At 37.3% G+C, this 20134-nt stretch overlaps 1 protein-coding gene across 5 annotated transcripts in view; it reads right to left on the reverse strand.

The window, feature by feature from the left end:
* CadN (neural cadherin) overlaps positions 1-14115 on the reverse strand; it is a 117057-nt gene extending 102942 nt beyond the window's left edge. For all 5 annotated transcript variants that reach the window (XM_086834921.1, XM_086834919.1, XM_086834917.1 and 2 more), the window contains exon 1: positions 11347-14115. The gene's annotated coding sequence lies outside the window, so the exon portion shown is untranslated. The remainder of the gene's footprint in view (positions 1-11346) is intronic.
* Between the last annotated feature and the right edge of the window lie 6019 nt (positions 14116-20134).

Below are 20134 nucleotides of genomic sequence, written 5' to 3' on the forward strand. Positions count from 1 at the left end.
TAAGTAACTATGATCAGTAAGTATCTATAACCAGTAAGTATGTATGATTAGTCACTCACTTTGAACACTAGTAAACAATGACTTGCAACTTTTGTAACACAACACATATCTGAGACGTGGCTGCCAGAAGTCACTTCGTTCCGGGGATGTTAGAACAAGTTGGGACTTATATGTACAGATGTGCGAGATTTGTTTTGCAACAAATTTAAGCTATTTCAATGAAACTATGGAGTTACTCTTCAATATAATTTTACTAGTACATTAGTCGGAGCATAGCGAATCGGTGGACTATATATGTATATATATAGCTGCCATAGGGACGATCAGAATATTTAAAGAAAAATAACTATAACTTTTCCAGTTTTCAACAGTTTTTCATCAAATTTGATATTTAGCCAATATATATTAAACTTGAATTTTGTCTAAAATTTTATGAATATTCTATATCATATAGATGCCATACAAACGATGATTAGAAATAGAGGAAAATGCAAAACGGTTTATATAAAACTATAAATATAAAATTTATAGGTAAATGAATTCCTAGTGATTGAATTTCAATCTGCAAGGGTATATAAACTTCGGTGTGCCGAAGTTAGCTTCCTTTCTAGTTTTTCCATGAATTCCTAAAAAAGAAATTTAATTCAAAAATTATTTTGATATTTTACCAGGAACTGCGGGCAACCCCAAGGAAATTATGCAAGTGAAAAACTAAACAAAAGCCAGCCCTAAATGGGAACATGATAAAGGGAATTAGGAACTGGCGAACTCCTCATGTCCTCATGTCCTCATGTCCAAGTCCACTTCATCAAAGCCGATGAGAGAGAGACACACACACTCGCATTCGGTTTCGAGGAGAGTTTTATTATTGTGGCACCAACGCGTGGCACTCCACACACAACAATGGCCCGAAATCTCCCCATACCAGGTAGAAAAATTTAAGAGGAAATAAAATGCCAGACAGTGGCCAATGGAGGGGTGAACACGCTTTGGGATTTAGGATTTAGGATTCTGTTTCTCTGGGCGGGTACCGAAAATCTGGTCTATATGTCCCTCTGAAATGGCAACAGAATGGATGACACGAGAGTGCTTCATCAAATATGAAATAGGGAGGAAACCCAGCCAAAAATCCAACCCCCTCCTTGGTGACAATGAAAAATTGAGCAGACAATGATTAATTGGCTTGCTGGCTCGTTCGCTTATTTTGCTATTTAAATTGGAGCTCCAGTCTGGTCCGAAAAATAAAGTATAATTTCGAGATGAAATTCGCGTGAAAAAATCAAAAGGCTGAAACTCATTAAAAAGGCGTGTCCTGGGAGTATTTATGGCCTGTCAACACTTTCGCAAAAGGATGAGAATGACTTTGGCATGCAAATATCGCATTCGGTTCGGTATCTCAACTCCCCAGGGCTATTGTCTCAGTCCGAGTCATAAATAAAGTCATTACGCACTCTTTTCTTATTTATGTGGGTTTCCCCCTTTTTTTTTGCCATGCGCCAAAGGATTTCTTTTCTTCTTTTTTTTTTGCGCACACAAAGACAATGCATGCGATCCAAATATTTGCATATCAGAAAAGAAGCCCGAACGCAAGAAGCGTAAGCATACAGTAGCCAGGAGAAGGCAAGGCTCAGACAGACACACACACCGGAGGCGGGCACACACACTCCAGGTAAAGAGCAACCTGATACTCACTGCCTTCTTCTCCTCCTCCTTTAGTCTGGCCAACAAATTACGTGTTAACACAGGGGCAGCCTTTTGGTGACACGCCCCCTTGAGGAGAGACCTCAAGACTGGTTGGTCGGTATGGTCAGAGGGAGAAACCTGCTGGAATTTAGCGATAATGATAACTCAGGTAAGCGATCTTAGAGGTGCGGGAATGGGTTGGTCTAAAATGATGATAGCCAAGCTGGCTGCGTGCCACATTTAAGATGCGGCCTAATCATAGTTAAGGCAGCTTCACTGGTAAAATTTATAAGCATAAATTTAAGGAGAATATTATACTGAATACTCCTACAAGTTTAATACAAATATGTTAATATTTTATAGTGATTTTTAAAAGAATAAGATACTACCAATGCGAATGAATTTATAGAACCCCAGCTAATAATAACATCAAACAATTTTCCCTTTCTAATAACTCAAGCTATCAGAATCTAATTCCCAACGAATACAAATCGAATTTTCCCCTTATTTACAATAGTTTCCTTTTGCCGGCCAGAACAATTGGCCATTATAATGCCATTAAGTGGCATTCCCTGGAGGAAAGGTACAAATAACGAAAAATTTCGCCTTTGTCCGCCTCTTTGCCATGTAATAACAATTTTAGTTGATCAAAAGTGCTTTCGGCTCTTCGGAGCGTACCGAATATGGTCGAAGCTTTTAAGCAATTAAATGTAGGAAGGACCTCCAACCGAACCCCATTCTCTTTTCTTTCCCGGTGTCTTCGTTCCGGGAATTCCACCGGGGAAGAAATTAACTTTTTGTTCCTCTCTTTGGTGAACGCCTGCAAGGTGTTGAATAGAGGTAACGCCTTAATTAAATTTGCAGACTTTTGTCTGGCTTTTTGCGGTGGCTTCTGTGTGCTTCTCTCCAAAGGTATACTCCGTATTTTGCGTGTGCAAAGCGAATTCTTCGATGGTACCATTAAATGGGGAAAAATGCAGGTCTCGAGGCAATTGCTGATTACTTTTATTTGGAAAAGACGATTAAGCAATTTTGTGTGCCTGGATTAACATTGCGTTTTGCATGCAATGGACGTAGTAAGTGAGAGCAAGGACTGTGACTTAACCCTAGGAAAAAATATAAAATAAATGATTCAACACTTTATAGAAAAATAACACACAAATTTGACCACAAAGAGCCTAAGCTTTAATTATAAAACAAAAATAATTTAAAGAATTCACCCACAATGCCACATTTTAAGCCGATCAAACGAAATATTTGCAAATTTATTTTTCCAACAAAATGGCAAACATATACACCCAATTCTAATATATATTTCCCGCAAGTGTTCGTGATATAAAACCCAGAAACGAGGCTTTTGGACATTATTTCAGCTAACGAGAAATGTTCAACAATGGAACTGAATTAAGCATGAAATGTGCCAAAAACTTATGAGGCAACGAAACATGAGCAACTAAAACACATTCGGGCAGCAAGAAATGTTGGCTCAACGCCAGCAAATGGCAACTACAACCCATGACTGTCTGACTACTAAAAAAATACAAAAAAAAATAAAAAGAAATAGGGGAAGTACCGCACCTCAAACTGCCGCTGCTCCACCCCTTTCATCACCTTCCGCCTGCACTTCCGGCGTCAGCGTCAGCACAAAAAGTGCAATGCACTAAAATTGAATTAAGCAAAAAACAAATAGAAGCAAAAAATGGAGGAACAAAAATAGGAAGAAGAAAACACCCAACAGAATACAAAACAAACAATGTAGAACGTAAAAATTGCAATCGATGAGGGGCGAGAACTGAAACAAAATCAATTCAAAGGTGAGAGGGTGCCTCGGTACAGTGACCGTCATAGGCAAAAGGCCATTCAACTTGGGCATACGCTTTCGAAAATAATTGAATTTGCACTGAAATTTATATATATAAAATTTATTTTTTATTGTTTGATAAACATTTCCTAGATCTTGAAATGTTTATTTAAAATAAACGTACTTCAATATTTAATTTAAAATTCTTAAGTTGAACATGTCGAAGTCGTTCCTTAATATTTTTGGAATAATTACATAAATTTCTTAGCAGATGGCTTAGATTTATTAAATCTGTTTATATCTTAAAATTCTCTCTATTCTCTATATTTCTTTTTATAACCCTTTAAAAAAGTTATATTTATTATATTTCCTATTTTCCTCTGTGTATGTAGGAGGGTCGCTGCAGATGTGTTTGTAAATATGCAAAATGTAGCATCAAGGTTAAATATTTGCATTTGTTTACAGTTCGCGGTTCAGTGTTCGCACCCGAGTATTATTGTGTCTGTCGTTTATTTTCTTTCAGCAACTGTGTGCCACATTTTAGGGTCCAAAAGCCTCAAACACTAATTAAATTGGGAACCAATCCGTCGCATAAATGTCCCAAATGGGAACGAGAATTAATTGGCAAGCGTTTTCAATCCGTTAAAACAATAAAAGTGTGAATAAATTCAGCATTTGGAACACCTAAATAAATACCAGATGCGAGTGGAATGCCCAGGGGAAGATGTTAGCCCGGATTTTATGTATTTATTAAATCGATTGGAAAAAGTGTGGTGAAAGTAAATATTTAAAATAACCATTAAAAAGGCAATGTGGAAAATATAAAAATATAAATTAACTAAAGCAATATTAGTTTCCGCAGAGATAAATTAATAAATTATGTCAATAAATAAGAGGATTATGGATTATGGATTAATCACATAAAAAAATATTTGAATAATTGGAACACCTTTTTGAATTATTTTTGTATTTGCAATAATTTAGGGACTATTTAAAGTGAATTAAAATATTACAAATATATTAGTTAATTTATTGAATGCTGAATCTATCATATTTTATTGAAACAAAGACATGCCCATGATTATCCTTAGAAATTCATCGATTTCCTTGGACTCCTTTCCCTCCCTGTCTTTCTCTTTCTCCCACTCTCTCTCTCTTTCTCTGTCTCTGACTGCATCCTTTCTCTTTGTTCCTTCACGTATTTATGCGCAGTCACGTTGTTGCTGTCGCGTACCGTCTTCTTGATGTTCCCTGAATGAATTTTACATTTTTATAGCGCCAGACCGCAGCTCGTACGTTCTGCTCCTTCCTGTATGTGGACTGTATGGATCACCCCTCATGTTCGTATTCGTACATCTGCATTTTTTTGTTGTTGTTGTTATGTTCCTACAGATTTGTCACAAGTATTGCCGCACACGCCGCTCTGGTCCCCTTTTTTTTTGCCATTTGTCGTCACCACCCTCAGCTGCCCAACCCCCCGGAAGGTCTGTTCTATACCACTCAGGCACTGAGAAAAATATTATATTATAAAGTTACATATAGCCATTAAGGATGCCTATTTTTTGTAGATAAAAAACTTAATTAAGATAATTTGTAATGTAAAATATTTAGTATATGCCATAGTTATTTCTTCAATATTAAAGTTCCATAAAAGATAAAAGTTTCATTATGTTTACAAATTTCTAATTTCATTTTAAATATCTTCCTATAAAGATTAGTGTTCCTTCTATATTAAAATTCCACATAAAATAAGAACCAAATTTTTTCAACAAATTTCTTATCACATTTTAAATAGCTTCCGGCTTTCCCCCAGTGTATCCTGCTTTTGTGCAATAAAAAGGATGCGATGCGCGAGCGCACACACATAAATATCCCTAACGCACACACTCATACACACACACACATGATGCCGGAACTGTTGTCAAAGGAGGAAGTGGAGAGCCACACGGGGGCGGGTATCCGGGAGAGAGTCCGGGAATCCGGAGGACGAGGAGGAGGAGGATGGATTCATTCAGAGGACCGAGAACAACCGCAGCAACCGGCAAAGAGGGCAATCACCCGGAGCCGAGACATCAGATCACAGACTATGATTTTTGCTTGGGGCTGCAAATCCTATTGATTTTCCATTGTTTTTGTTGCTGAAACTGAAGCTGGTGCTGCTGCTGCAGTGCGTCAAGAGTTGCAAAATATAAAAAGCGAAAAAAAAACAAAAAATTTAAGATGCTCTCCCTTAGGTTAAATTAGAAAACCCCGTTTGAAGCTTGCTTTTTATTTGCCACCCGCAGCTGTGGCTTCATCTCCAATTTGTTGCAAGTGCCACTTGGCCACATCAACAGAAAGAGAGAAAAATAAACTAAAAAACCCGCTGCACATTGCCATTTGACACAGTATGCAGATTAGCAGCTAATGCCCCCATCCATAAATCTCCCACTGGATGCTGGATCTCGTTTTGCCAGCTCTCCACTTAAGATTGATTGATTGTCAAGTGGATGAGGGAGCCGGGAATGGAAGCTGGAAGCTACTCTGACCCCTGTGACTCTCCACAATGGCAGGGCAAATGCAATTATTCAGAATATGAGTTGATGTAAGCTTATTAGAGTTATAAGCTTAACCCACAGGGAGCTAGCTAAAGGATGTCAGAGTGGCCGAGATACTCGACAAAACCGGCGGATACATTATTTGTATAAGCCCTGACAAGCAAGTTTCATGGGATAATGATTAAGGATAGCATTATTATTGTTATCAAAGAATTAGGTTTGTTCTGCTCTTCAGAATTACAAGTACCCTCAAAATACTAATTTTTGATGTAGGTGGAACATTGTTTTTTGGAAGTTTTATTGAAACCAGTCAAGGGGGAAGCTTGACATCAATAGTTGTGTCATTCAGGAGCTTGGATTTCATTGTTTTTTCAAGAGTAATAATGTCAATCATAGGACATATCGTTGAGAATAAATAAAAGGTTCAATTTTAGTTAATTGGTAATTATTGTAGGAAACTAAGTACACTCTCCTCAAATTTCCAACTTTTAAAAAAATATTACAAGAAAGAAAACTAAAATCGGGAAACCGAGGTCTTTGAATTAATATTTATCGATATTTTTGTATGACCACTTTTTTCGACAAATCAAAATTTAAAAACCTCATAACTAAGCCAAAAAATCATTAATTTTAATTCGGAAAGCTGTTTTATGTTAGTTTTCATTATGTTAATAAATCTGCATACTCAAATGATAATTTTACAAAATTAAAATTTTTGATAAATTTTTGACCATTTTAACGATGTAACCCCTTATAAAATTTTCAAAAATTTTCAAAAATTAATTTTTTTCTGAACATAGCTAGAAAGATTCTCCTGTTGATGCTGATCAAGAAGATAAACGGTTTCAAGGGTCGGAAATGACTCCTTCTCATTGCTACAAGCTTCTGGCAAGAATGAAAATACCCAGCAAAGGTATAAAAAAAGTAAACTTGCAAACACATAAATAAATATAAAATGCTCATTATTTCATTTTAAACTTTTCTAGCAATTTAGTGAAGTAATCTAACTGAAACTTTTCGTACTCATTTGAATTATAATCTTTTTTTAAAACATAATAAAATCCCTCAGTCACTGACGGGGTGTCTGCATTTAATTGCTCTTGCCAGCTAATAAATTTTAATTGTCCTCAATTAGCAACGGAATGCAGTGGAAAATATGGATGGCAAAAATGGAAAAGGGAAAAGGGGTTGCTTGGTTTTTTTTTTTTTCATTATAATGCAACAACAAGGCCTTCGGTTGCATTTAAACAAATTTCCGCCGCCCTCGGTCGGAAGTTGTTTGCATATTTTGTGCGGACAGAAAATTCCATTAGAAGTGACATATTCTGCATTGCCACTGAAACGAAATGCCAAATGTCGAGGAGAAGACCGAGAGGCCTCAATTAAGAAACGGGGCATGGACATGGCATGCACATTTGACAGAGGCAAAAGGAATATTTTCCAAGTTGCAAGACGGACTGACCCTCTGCTTTTTATACTTACTTCATACCCATCGTCTGCATGAGCCACACACATGCTGCTCACATGTGCCATTTGGGTGAGACGAATGCATTAAGCAGAAATTTCATTCATAAAGATTTCATTTCATTGCATTTCATCTCTGGCCCCGGTCTCAAAGCGACCACAAGGCGTTGGCCCGGGTCGAGAGCAAAAATAAGTGCAAGAAAAACCCAAAACCGATGAAGATTTATGAGGCAGAGGCGTAGGTAGCTAACTTTCTGAAAGGGTCATAAAATCAAGGCGCCTTTAGGGACATAAGTTTTGGGTTTAAATTTGCAAAGAAGCATTTAAAGATGAGTTAAAATAATACGAAACATATTTCCAGGGTTTAAATAGGAAACGAGCATTTAAGGATGAGTTAAAACAATAAGGAGTACACATCACTAACCTACTCTTTTAAAGAATCATATTTAATATTGTCAAAGGAAGATTAAACTATCCCAAAATCAAAGACTCATCCCTCCAAGTAAGCCCCTGTTCTGACCATCTTGAGGCAAACATCTTGAAATTAAAATTCGAGATACTTCAACGGAAATATAATAAATGAGAAATTGTTTAAATATTTGCCACACACGAATGCCTGGCATGCAAATTCATTGAAGGCTTCAAATTCTTAATTTCACAATTCGTTTTGCTGCATCCCAGGGAATGTAAACACGGACGGACATTGGGGCAAATTATTGTCTACATCGAATGCTGGAGACGTGCGTTGAGAAGTCAGTTCTCCTTTGGGTTAGGGTTCAAATAAATTGCTTTTGACTTTTTGCTCTTGATGGGCCTTGACTTGTCGCTTGAGTGGAAAATTTACCGTGCAAGGAAATTGAGGTTGAAATTAATAATTTGAGCCTTTTTTTTGTGGCGGTAAAAGTGCAGAAAAAAATTAATTGAAAATTGTTTGCATAAAGGAAGTTGTCTCCATAAAACTAGATAGCTCAGAAGTATACCTATTATTTTCTACATAAAATAGTTAATAAACTAAAGGATGTCTAGAATATATATACATACTGATTGGATACTTATTGATAGGTATTTCAAAGTCGGCTTACGCAATTTCAGTGTTATTTTATGGTTTTTTATTTTGCATAATCTGAAATAGTCTCTGTTGCCCCCGCTGCTTTGCTTTCAATTTAACCGCAAAGCAATCTCAATCAATCTCAATAGTTATTGACCAGCCGCATTCCCCCTCTGATTTTCCCCGATATCCACCTTCCAGAGAGTCCAATATTTCACGTGCTTTTTCGCTTCTCGCGATGCCGTCGCCATCGATCAATGAATTTCTTGTGATTTTTTTTCGTGCAACATCTTCGACGGCGGCGGCGGGTTTCGACCGCAATAAGTCAAATACGAGGCCAGCGAGCTTCATTATGTTCAAAAAACACAACCGCAGAAGGGAGCGAAACTCGGTGGGGCCAATAACAAAAACAACAAAAAAAAAATCTAAAGCCATGGCAACAACTCGTCTCGGCCCCAAAAGGCAAGAACAATGCAGCGCAGATAAGTCAATTATATTGACTTGGCCAAGAACTCTTTGAGGCTGTCTGGGGCTTTTAAGGTGGCAAGCAGATATATTTTTTCTCCTCACCTCCTCTCTCACAATTCCCACAGTTGAAAGCCAACGTCACCGTCGCTTCGTCTTCAGTTTTTCTTATATATATATTTTTTTTTTTCGCTTTTGGCTTAAACCAAGGCGATAACATCAACGCTGTCAATGGCAAAGTGGCAAAAGCAGTGGGCCAAAATGGACAAATTTGAGTTTAAAAAATACTAACAATGAAATTAGGGATTATATTTTAGGTCTAAAAAAATCTATAAATGAAAATTTATACTTTATTCGGGAGCTTCAAAATTGGTTATTAGAATTAGCTATCTGATTTAGTTATTAATATATTTCTTCATTTAGTAAATTTACTATCGTATGTTAACTAGCTCTTAGATGGTTAAAATATTTTTCGAATCATTTCTTTATTTTAAATTTAATTTATTTAATTTTATAGTTATATTTTAGGAATATTTTCTAACCAATTTGCAACCACAGTGGTTTCCTTAGGCTCAATCGCTAAGCCACACTTTGCTCTCTTCGACCAGACGGTGTTTTATTATTTTTCTGACTGGCACGTAGATTTATACTCATATTTATGTTTTTCCTCTTATTTATTTTTTGCTGTTGCTGTTTTTTTTTCGATTTGTGTAGCATCTCCGGACCGCTTTTGGTCTCAGGTTTTTTGTTTGGACGCCGAAAGTGTAGACGCAATTTACTGATTACATTATTGCTCGCAAATTGCTAGATTATAGTTTGCTTGTTGGCTGCAAATTATGTCTGTTATTATTGCCTGACAAATTATAGTGATTAGTTTTTCAATAAAATCAAAATAATTTTTTGTAGGCAATTTCGCGCTTAATATGTGAGAACGAATTGTTAAGACAAAGCAGACGTTGGCAAAAGATTTAAAGAATCTTTTAGTGGGTCTTTAAAGATTAATCAAAATACATTAATAATGTTTAAAAAAAATATAAAACTTCAGCTTATTCAAATTGATACTATTTCCTTTGTAAAATTATAAACCTAAAAAAATTGCTTCGTTATAAAATATGGTTTTCTTTATAACTTTCTAATTTTAGAAATATTATAAAATTATTTCTTTTAAATTTATTTTAATTACTTGTTGAAGTAGAAGTGTTTTTCATTATTCTATTCCTTATTCAACTACAATTATATTTATTTCATAAATTCTATTCTATTCTATTCTATTCTATTCTATTCCTTATTCAACTACAATTATATTTATTTCATAAAACGATTTGAATTGCCACAACATTAGCTGCAATATCTTTGAGATACAGTATCTCATAGCTCTCTCCTTAGTGGCAGGACTTTCTTTTGGTTTCACCCTTCATTACTTGTGTTCCATCCTTTTTTTTCCTACCCATCGCGACAAAGCAAACATGAAAACGGAGACTAGGAAACCGGTAAGAAAGGCGCAGCCAAAGCAAAGTGCCGAGGAACAAGTGCAGCCCACATGGCGGCAATCCAAGAGAGGAAAATATATAGAAAACTTTCCATTCTCTCTCCATCAAGCTCTCTTTTGCTAAAAAATCTGCAAAGCATGGAGAGGTTTTCCTCTCTCTCTCTCTCTCTTTCTCTGGTTGGGCGGAAAAACCAACCCCCCAGGGAAGTGCCGAACTCTTTGCAGAGTTGATGGCAATTTTCCTAAAGGGAAACTATGTTGGAGTACTACGATTCGTATTTTTGCTGTTAAGCAGCAGCCGCTATTTTATGCTGAGGGGGTTGGAAGGGGCAGAACATAATTGTAGCTCCAGACGGTGAGGGGGGGGGGAAAATGGGAATCGATCGATTTTTCATGCTCCCCAAAAAACAGAGAAAGAAACTGCTGCATACGCACAGGAGCAGCGGCTTCTCGGGCTGGGGCTCTGCTCTCTTTCTCTCTGTATGGGTGAGCGTATGTCCCGGTATATGTAGGTGTGTGTGTGTGTGCGGCGTGTGTGTATATGTCTAAGGTGTGTTAACCTCAAATGCTCCACACACACACACACACACTTGAGCATAGAAACAAAATCAAGTGAAATTGTTTAAAAAATTCTATAAAAAATGGGGTCAATTTAATTTTGAAAATATGAATAACAAATGTATATAAAAGATATTCAACACATCCATAAGATTTTCCTAGATTTCCATGATTTTTAAACAATTTTAGTTAGTATTTTTGAAAGCAAGTATAAATTTGACTTGAATTTATATTAAATATCTACCACAACCTCAATTCTTCTTATGGATATTACATTTTCTTTTTTTAAGAATGCTCTTACTTTTCAGATTTCCTTTGTGTTTTCCTTGCGAATTCCTTCCGCCTTTTGTTGTAAACTTCAGCTACTAATCCAAATTATTGATTTTCATCCAGTGCCTGTATATTTACTACACTTATAGTACTCTCTTACTCTGGGTTCTTTGCGTTAAACTTAAAACCCGGTTAGATTTTTGTTTTATTCTTCGGTTTCTTTGCACATTCGACACTGTCACGCACACTTAGATATATCTTTTATATATATTCTTATATATATATTTATACCTTTGTGGGGGCGTAAGTTGTATTTGCTTTGCTATTAACTTGCTAAATTTCTTGCTTTGATGGTTGAATCGAATTAATATAAGCTTGCTTGGGGGGGACTTTTCCGAATTTATTTAAATTATTTTCGCTGTGCCCATTTCACACACACAAACACACACTCGTACGCACATGCACTCAAACACGCGACGCGAGACACGCACACATATAGGATTTTTCACTGCGCCTATATGTATTCGAGGGGGGTGTTGGGCGGTTGGTGTCTGTATATCCTGTATATCCTTTGGCGCGGACCGAACCGATACTGTGAGTCTGCAGACACCGCCGTCGTCGTCCTGCCACGAGCAACTCAATCGACACAATGAGCCCAGAGCATATTGGAAAAGTCCTCACAACCGCTGAGCCCAAAAACCGGAGAGCTGCCCGAATTTTCCACCACCAAAAAAAGCATGTGAAGCCAGCGCGAGTGAGAGTCGTCTCCTGTTGAGCGAGAGTGAGTGGGCGCAGAGAGCTCGAGAATCTCACAGGGGAAGCGAAGCGTTTTGGCAGTTGGAAAATCAAGCAGAGAGCGAGGAAAACTAAGGCAGAGCGAAGGGAAAATTCTCCCAGCTTCAACAAACACTATTCACGGGAAAGAGAGAAAGGAAATTGCTCCCAAGGAGCGAGAGAAAAAGGGAAAACTCTCTCCCCGAGAGAGAACTACCCAAAATCATATGTTTTGCATCCCAGACCAAAAACGTGAGCCTACAGATTCCATCTCCCCCAGAAACCGCAACTTGCAACTTCCTGACTTCCTACGTTTCGTTTATAGCCAACCTCTAGGCCAATTTATACCAGCTCCTCTCCTTTACTGCACTTGGAAAAAATTGGTAATAAATTTAGGGAATTAAAGAAAGGTTTGTATGTACAAAGTTATAAATATTCAATAGAATTTGTGGTTCTGTTTTTGATAAACATTAAACTTTGGAACGTTTTAAATTAGTAAGTAATAAATAGAAAAAATATCTTAAGAAATTTTGAAATAATCCAAATTATAATCCTTGTATTTAAGGAGTTAAGATCTTGTCTTATAGAGCATTTGATCTATCTTTGTTTTAAGTGTAGTAAATAAGTGTTGCTCTTTATCTGTATTTGTGTAATATCCTGTACTTTCACGAGTTTCCGTTACACTCTGCGTGCAAGCTTTTTATCCTTTTTTATGTTGGAGTGGAAGAGGGGTGTAATTTTGGTCAAGTGATGCTTGAGTGATGAGCTGCTGGGTAGTGTTTTTGGTAAACTTTTTGAGGGTTTTTACCAAACAAAGTTTGAAGTAATTAAAGAAACTGGTTTCAAATTATGAGAAGAGCTATTTAATACTTCATGAAAAATTATACAAAGTAGAGTTTGGAGTCTAGGAAAGTTTGGGAAAATATTAGATATTATAGTGGAGTGTAACAATAAAAGAAAATGAATATTAAAAAGCAAAAATTCAAATTGTTTTTGTGATTCCTAAGGGTACAGAATACGTAAATACTAATTGTTTATCAATCAATATATTCATTACAATTTTAAATACACCTGTAGCAAGGTACGGTAAGAAAAGTAAAAAATTCATTGCAGTTTAAATTTATTTGATTCTGAGTTAATGGTGTTATATATTATTAAATACAATCAAATGCAACCAATATAAATGCTGAGTAATATTTTAAGTTAAAATGCAGCAGCTGCCATAACCAATCACATTTATTTTTCGAAATTTCCCGCCCACTTCCTTCAGAGTTTCGCGACACACCCAACGCAAAACTAAAGTCAAGTAGAATTATTCAAGTCCCTGGCAATGGAGTTGTGCTGCAGAAATGCACGGCAACGGTCATAAATACTCATTTTGCATGAATGAGAAAATAAAATGCAATTTGCATTTGACTGCACACGACGACGAAAATGATTTGCCAGCAAAATATACTGCTGCTCTATGGCGAAGGAGCCTACAGTTATGCACACAATAAACGCCCCGAAGTCGGTAAATTTAGCATGAGCAGTGAACAGGACGCAACAGGAAGTTAGCAAAAAAACAAGAAAACAAAAAAATAATCAAGAAAAAACAGAGAACTTGAGCAGAGGGAAGGAAGGAAGCACGCAAAATGCGCGCCATATGATCAAGTAAACAGAGGGGGAGAAAAGGGTGAGACATTGGAGAGCAGCGAAATGGGAACACGTCAAGTGGGAAATGCAAGAAAACTCACGGTCTTGTGGAAACACAAAAAAAAAAAACCGAGGAAAACCCTAAGAAAAAAAACCCCCGAAAATTGCCTTTTTGGTCTTAGAGAGTCTGCGTTGTTTACATCTCATACAAACACATACACTCACACCCACACAACCAGAAAGGACTGCACACACACTGAGAGAGAGTACGCACACACACGCACGCGTCTTTAAGTTACCGTTACGCGTGTTTCCAATAGGAATTAAATTCTCGAACCACGGAGCTCAAGTTGAAAAGCACACCGAACGCGAAGCCAGCAAACGGAACTCTGAGTGGGAACCTCTGAAATATCATGTTCAAGCGAAACGAAATGGTAACGAAACGGAAACGGAACACAGCCCCTACCCAAAAGAGCAGGATAGAGAATAGAGAGTGAGAGAGAGCACTCGAGAGGGGGTGCAAAATTCTGCAGACATTTTTGGTGAATGCAATTTAACGGGGAGCAAAGGAAGCCACGGATTAGGCAGTCCCACCAAATTCTGTAATTAAGCAACCAGCGAGGGGAGGGAGAGTGGGTAGGGAAAACAGTTGAGAAAAAGGGCAAAAATGGGCGGGAAAATTCTGGGGAATTCTGGGTCTAGAGCCAGGTTAGGGCCAGTTTAAATTTCAAATTCAAAAAGAAGGCTAATTAATTAACCAGGAGAGTCGGATTTAAAACGACTAGCAGAAAAAGCCAATGAGTAGATGGCCTGGGAAAGTGAAGATGATGATGATGATGATGGTGATGCTGATTTTGTTGACAGGTGGCCCAGGTGAGCGGAAAAGTGAAAATTCTCAGTGGTTAGGATCCCTTACACGAGATTTACGTTAAAAGTTGCCAACTAAATGAGGGTTAAACTTGATTTCTGCGGATTTTCAATTGAAATTGTATGTGAAATTGTTTTGTGAATCAAGTTCGGGGAATTAATTGTTAAACGTAATAAACTAAAAGAACTAGCTTAGTTAATGAATAAGCGTTAGAGTAAAGGTCACTTGCATCCCCAAAATTTAATTTAAATTCCCTTTATTTTTAGCCAACTTTAAACAGTATTAGTAATGGAAAAAAATATTCTATCTCCTTACTTATCAACCAGATTCACATTTTTTATTGCACCCGTAATTTTCCCCAAGGCTTAGCTGTTTTTAAATCCCTGTCTAGACTTTTTATTTATTTTGGGTTTAAAGCCCAAAACTTTAGCCTCTCGACAATTTTCCCAACAGAGCCCTGTGGAATCCATCAACTTTTCATTTTCTTTCGATTTTTTCAGCAATTGCTTTTTCATATTTTGTGTATTCATATTTAGAGGCTATGCATTCGCTGAATATTTCCAGCAAATTTCATATTCATGGCGCGTTTTGTTATTTTTATTAGAGCGATGGCAACAAACAGCGGCTGCAAAAAAAATCTAACCAAAAAGTGTTTATATTGACGGAGGAGGAAGGACTGGTCTCCATCATCACCCATCGGATTTTTTCGCTTTTGATTGTTGTTTCGGACCACTTGATCGATATTTTTTTGCGCTTTCTCGGCATAATTTCGCTCATTAAAATTCCATAAAACGAGGCGAGAAGCGGCAATGGCATATAATTGCTTTTCATTTTTGATTGCATCGCGTGCACGATAAGATATGATGGGATTGTATCGGATCACCTCGCGCCAATAAAAAGGTTCTCAAGTTGTCCCGTGTCTGTGGCAACTCCTGTCCTCCCCTATTGTTCCCTCTTGTTTTTCGTACTGTCTCAACATTTGGTCGCACATTGCCGGCACATGTTTGCTTTATGAGTTATTCCCCTGGAAATTGTTTTCGAAAAACAAAGATGAGCATATGGGCAGGCAAAAGTGAGACGCCCTCGCCCTTATAAAAGGTTCAATTTCGTTCGGATCAGTTGACCTTTCGATGGGAAATGGGGATTGTAAAATGACACAGAGTCCACGCATGCGCACACGCTCCGGTCTGTTTTTTAATTTTTATTATTTTGACTTTATCGGAAGGAGGCTAATGCCGCTCATCCATAAGGGGGATACATGTCCGGGTTCGGGTTTTGTAATGATGATGACATTATTGGCCACAGACCAGCATCTTTTTGTGCGGTTGCGGCTTTAAATATATAATTATGAGCCTGGGAGCAGGGGCACTAAATAAAAACCCCCGAATTCAATTATCAATGCAGCAAAAAGTTGTTTGTCTTTCGTCACCATCTGCTGCTTCTATTTGCCCTTCTTTTTTAGTGCATTTTTATGTCACTGTAAGTTGGGCGCAACAATTCCATTTTAGTGCGCTGTTGTGACATTTGTTTCATTTGTCAGCGCTTCATTAGTCATCAAAGGACCTGCCCCAGACACGCCCCGACATTCGATATGTGTCGATATCAATGAATTTGTCACTAATTTATGTTCTCTCAATGACACCTAAAGGGAAAGGCAATTAGAGTGCGTGGGAGACTAGAGTAAAAAATACATATATCTAAAGGGTCCCAAAGGGGGAGGACTGAGGGTGGAAGTGCCACAGGGAGGTATTAAAAAGTGTCAACCAGTTGGGAAAGTTTTATATTTAGTGCAGACAGAGCCATAAAATTAGTGAGAAATTTATTAAGACTGGTGTAAAGTATATTATGGTGCTTTATATATTTATTGTTTCCTATTTAGAAGTTATTTGTAATGTTCTAAATATAAATATAAATCAATTCGTTAAATAATTGTATATTTCCATTTATATACTTTACAAACTTTATTAACAAATTCATATGAAATTTCTTTAATATTCTTAACTGAAAATAAATTTAATTTATTCATGGTCTTTGCAACTTTTGCTCCAATCCCACTTATCATGGTGCTTTGTGGCATCAGCATTTCAACTTTGCATTAAAACATTCATCTTCATTTTGCGAAAAACAACTCTCAACCGCATTATCCCCCGCATTTTTGCTACGGTCGTGTTGTCTGGGCCCTGTTACCAGTTGAGACACATTTCTGACCAGACTGACGTGCCCTGTATTCCTGTATCTCATCGCTAAGGACCCTGCTCAACACCCAGGAACAGGAGCAGGAGCAAGAGCAGGCGGGAACCATCATCAGCTGAACGCTACTCACTGAACAAACAAATGGAAAAGGACCACTCAAAGGAGCGAGGAAAAGCCAAAGGATAGTGATAACAAGATGGTGATAAATAGCTAAAGAAAAAACTTAAAGGGACAAGCTAAAATTTGCATAATCTTAAGAAGTGAATACTATTAAATTCTTGAAATTCGGAATGTGTTCTTTAAAGGCTAATACAGTCCACAATACAAATACTATTATTACGAATTATTAATCGATATGTTATTTTATGGAATACTTAGTTCTTTAGCTTTTAGAATAAAGCATAAATTCACGAGTGAATTTCAAATTGTTAAAGCCATTGTATAATTTCCTTTTAACTTACTTTTTCCACTAATTATTCAACTTCGTCTGCCTACAGGTTTATTTACAAAATAACTATGGTGCCAACACTGGTCAACACCATTCCGATATCCTGCTGACTTCACAGTACTCTCTCTCTGCCCATTCCTGCGGCTTAACACTCAACTTGGAGTCACGTACATGTCCTGCCACTTTCCCACTCTCGTCCTTGTTTTTCCCCAGACATGACCGGTAGTTTGAGTTTGGAACCTCAAAAGGTAAGCTGGATGTTTGGTTCGGCTCCTTTGGCTAACAACTTTTGGTGGCCTCTTCGCTCAAGTGTCGCAATTTGATGGCACATTTCGTTAATGCCCACCTCGTAATTTATTTATATAAATTCAACTGTAGAGTATATATGTTATTTTGTATTATTTTATAAGCTGCCCAACCCTCATTAACTGTCAAAGTGTCAAATAGTCGAAGGAAATGGCTTAAGGAAACATCTTAGTCTATTCCTAACTAAACTCTAAAAAATTGAAATAGTCTTTACCATAAGGAAACGAAATATATTAATAACTTTATTAATATTTCCGGAAAGAAATGTTTCCTCATATAGACAGTATTATTTTAAATAAATCTTATAACTTGGCAATTAAAAATGTTGTTGCCAAAGTAAAAACATAAATCTCGCTTTTATTTACAAAATTACAAAGATTGGCAAAAATTTCACCCGATGAGTCGTTATTTTCCGCTATCAGAACATATAAAAATGTAATAAAATTTGTGGAACTGTCTTTACCCCAAGCTCAGTTCAAGGTTTTCACTTCCTTTCGAATAAGCTTGTCTGTTAAATTTTGCGCAAATGCCAAAGTTTACACGCATCGGCAGAGGCTTCAGCACAGGAAGCGAAAGGATATAAAAAAGGGCAAGCGAAACTTTAAAGAAATCCAAATAAAAGCAATGCAATATCAAAAGTTTTCCGCTCTCCTTGTTTTTTTTTTTTCATCTCTTTTTTTCACTCCTATATTTTCCCGGATTTTCGCGCAGATATTTACCCACGCTGTGAGGGCATTAAACAATTTCTCAAAAGTCTTTTCACAGACTTTCAGGGGCACACCACACAGACATCGGATGAGTGTGTTTGCTTTTGGGGGTCTATTAGAAGCGACACTAACAAATAACAAATAACGAAAATTGATGTGTCTGGCATTGATGAAGGAGCCGAGCAGCAGAGCCAATGGGATCTTTGAAATGTGGAAATGAAATTATAATTACAAACCGCCTTTTGTCTCTGGCAACTTTCTTAATTAAAACTCAATAGCGCGCAGCGAATGCCTTGCGGGAAAATGATGAAAACAAATTGTGAACAACATGCTCTCCAGGGAAAATTATGTCAATGCACAATGCAAAACTAATTTGGCAACTTTGCCGAAACAGGGACCACGAGGAACTTTAGGCCGAATGGAATCCTTTCTTCTGGCCGAGTTGCCAGTGATTTAAGATGCCATGGCTATCGTCGACACTTACTCCCGCCGAAAACGAAACGAACCCAAATCCAGAGCACAACTAACTCATAAAGCCAAGTGCAACTTTTACACTTTTCTAGCCGAGCCAAGAAAACAAAAACCATAACCAAACTGCTGCGTTGCGGCGAAACTTTCTTAATAGATTTTTGCTCTGCGATAAACTTTTCCCAATACAACAAAAGGATATGAGAACCAAGTAAAAAAATAAGACGAAAAATGAAACCGAACAGGAAGAAGTGTTTTCCTATTTCCCTTCTAACTCAACTCCTAACGACAAGTCTCTGGCTGTCGGTATTGGAATCGTATTGCGGACATCTTTTTGCTAAATTCACTTTAGTTGTGGAAATTGATTTTCATCTCTGGCCGGCATCTTGAGTTTGTATTGCGGCTTAGTCAAAGTTTGCCTCGCCTTCGATTTGGTTGTGGTGCGGGAGGGAGTGTTGGTGGAAAAGTGGAAACAGGATTTATCCTAATGCCAGGCTTATTGTTTACACATCATATTACATTATGGCGCATTATATATAAATGGTAATCAAATTGGTTTTGTTGAAGAACCAAAACTCTGAAGACTGTTGGCAGACTTGTGCAGAAAGTTTGTGAACAGAAATTGAAATGGGGGGAGTTTTATGTGTAAAATGAATAGGATGTACTATTAAATGAGAATTTCCGTTAGAACTATAAAAAGAGGTATTTAATAACAAATAGTAACTTAAATTCCAACACTTTTTCACAGAGAGAGAACGTCTTTACCTTCCTGGTAAGTTATACTATTACTTAGTCAAGTCAAAGCACCAATGTAAGGCACTGGTAAAATACTCTAGAATTGCAACCTATCGATAGGAAAATAGAACAAAAAAATATCCTTATCCTGTTATCCATTTTTTTGTACAAACTTCCAATATTCTCGTATTCTTCTTTAGTGTTGGCAAACCACGTTGAAGGCAATCCTGCTCTAAGCTCACTATAAGGCCTTGTTTTCGCCACAGCTTTTCGCACTCAACAGAGAGCCTTAAGCCTTCGGCGTTCTGTTTTCACTGTCAACCAATTTTCAGTCCTGCCTTTTCAGCACTCCAGCCTCACCCATAAATCCTCCCCTGCAGTAACAAGTTAATCTTCATTTTCCTGCTGCCTTTCTATTAAAATGCCATGCATCAATGTGACCGACAAGACCAGAGGAGAACTGCAAAAACCTGAGGCCTAGTGAAACTACTTACTGGTCTTTTTTTTGTTTTTCGTTCCAACCCCTCCTGTCAGGGGCTCATAAACTCAATTAGAATGAACGAGCTGGCAGAAGAACTAACTAAAGTAGGGGCACCCACATGCAGATGCAGATACGAAATGCGAGATGCAGACTCACAGATGGATGATGGGATGGAGATGGGACACACTCATGCGTTGTCGTGGA

The sequence above is a fragment of the Drosophila serrata genome, unplaced genomic scaffold, assembly GCF_035046125.1.
Source record: "Drosophila serrata isolate PLE 108 unplaced genomic scaffold, ASM3504612v1 contig_275, whole genome shotgun sequence".
NCBI lineage: Eukaryota > Metazoa > Arthropoda > Insecta > Diptera > Drosophilidae > Drosophila > Drosophila serrata.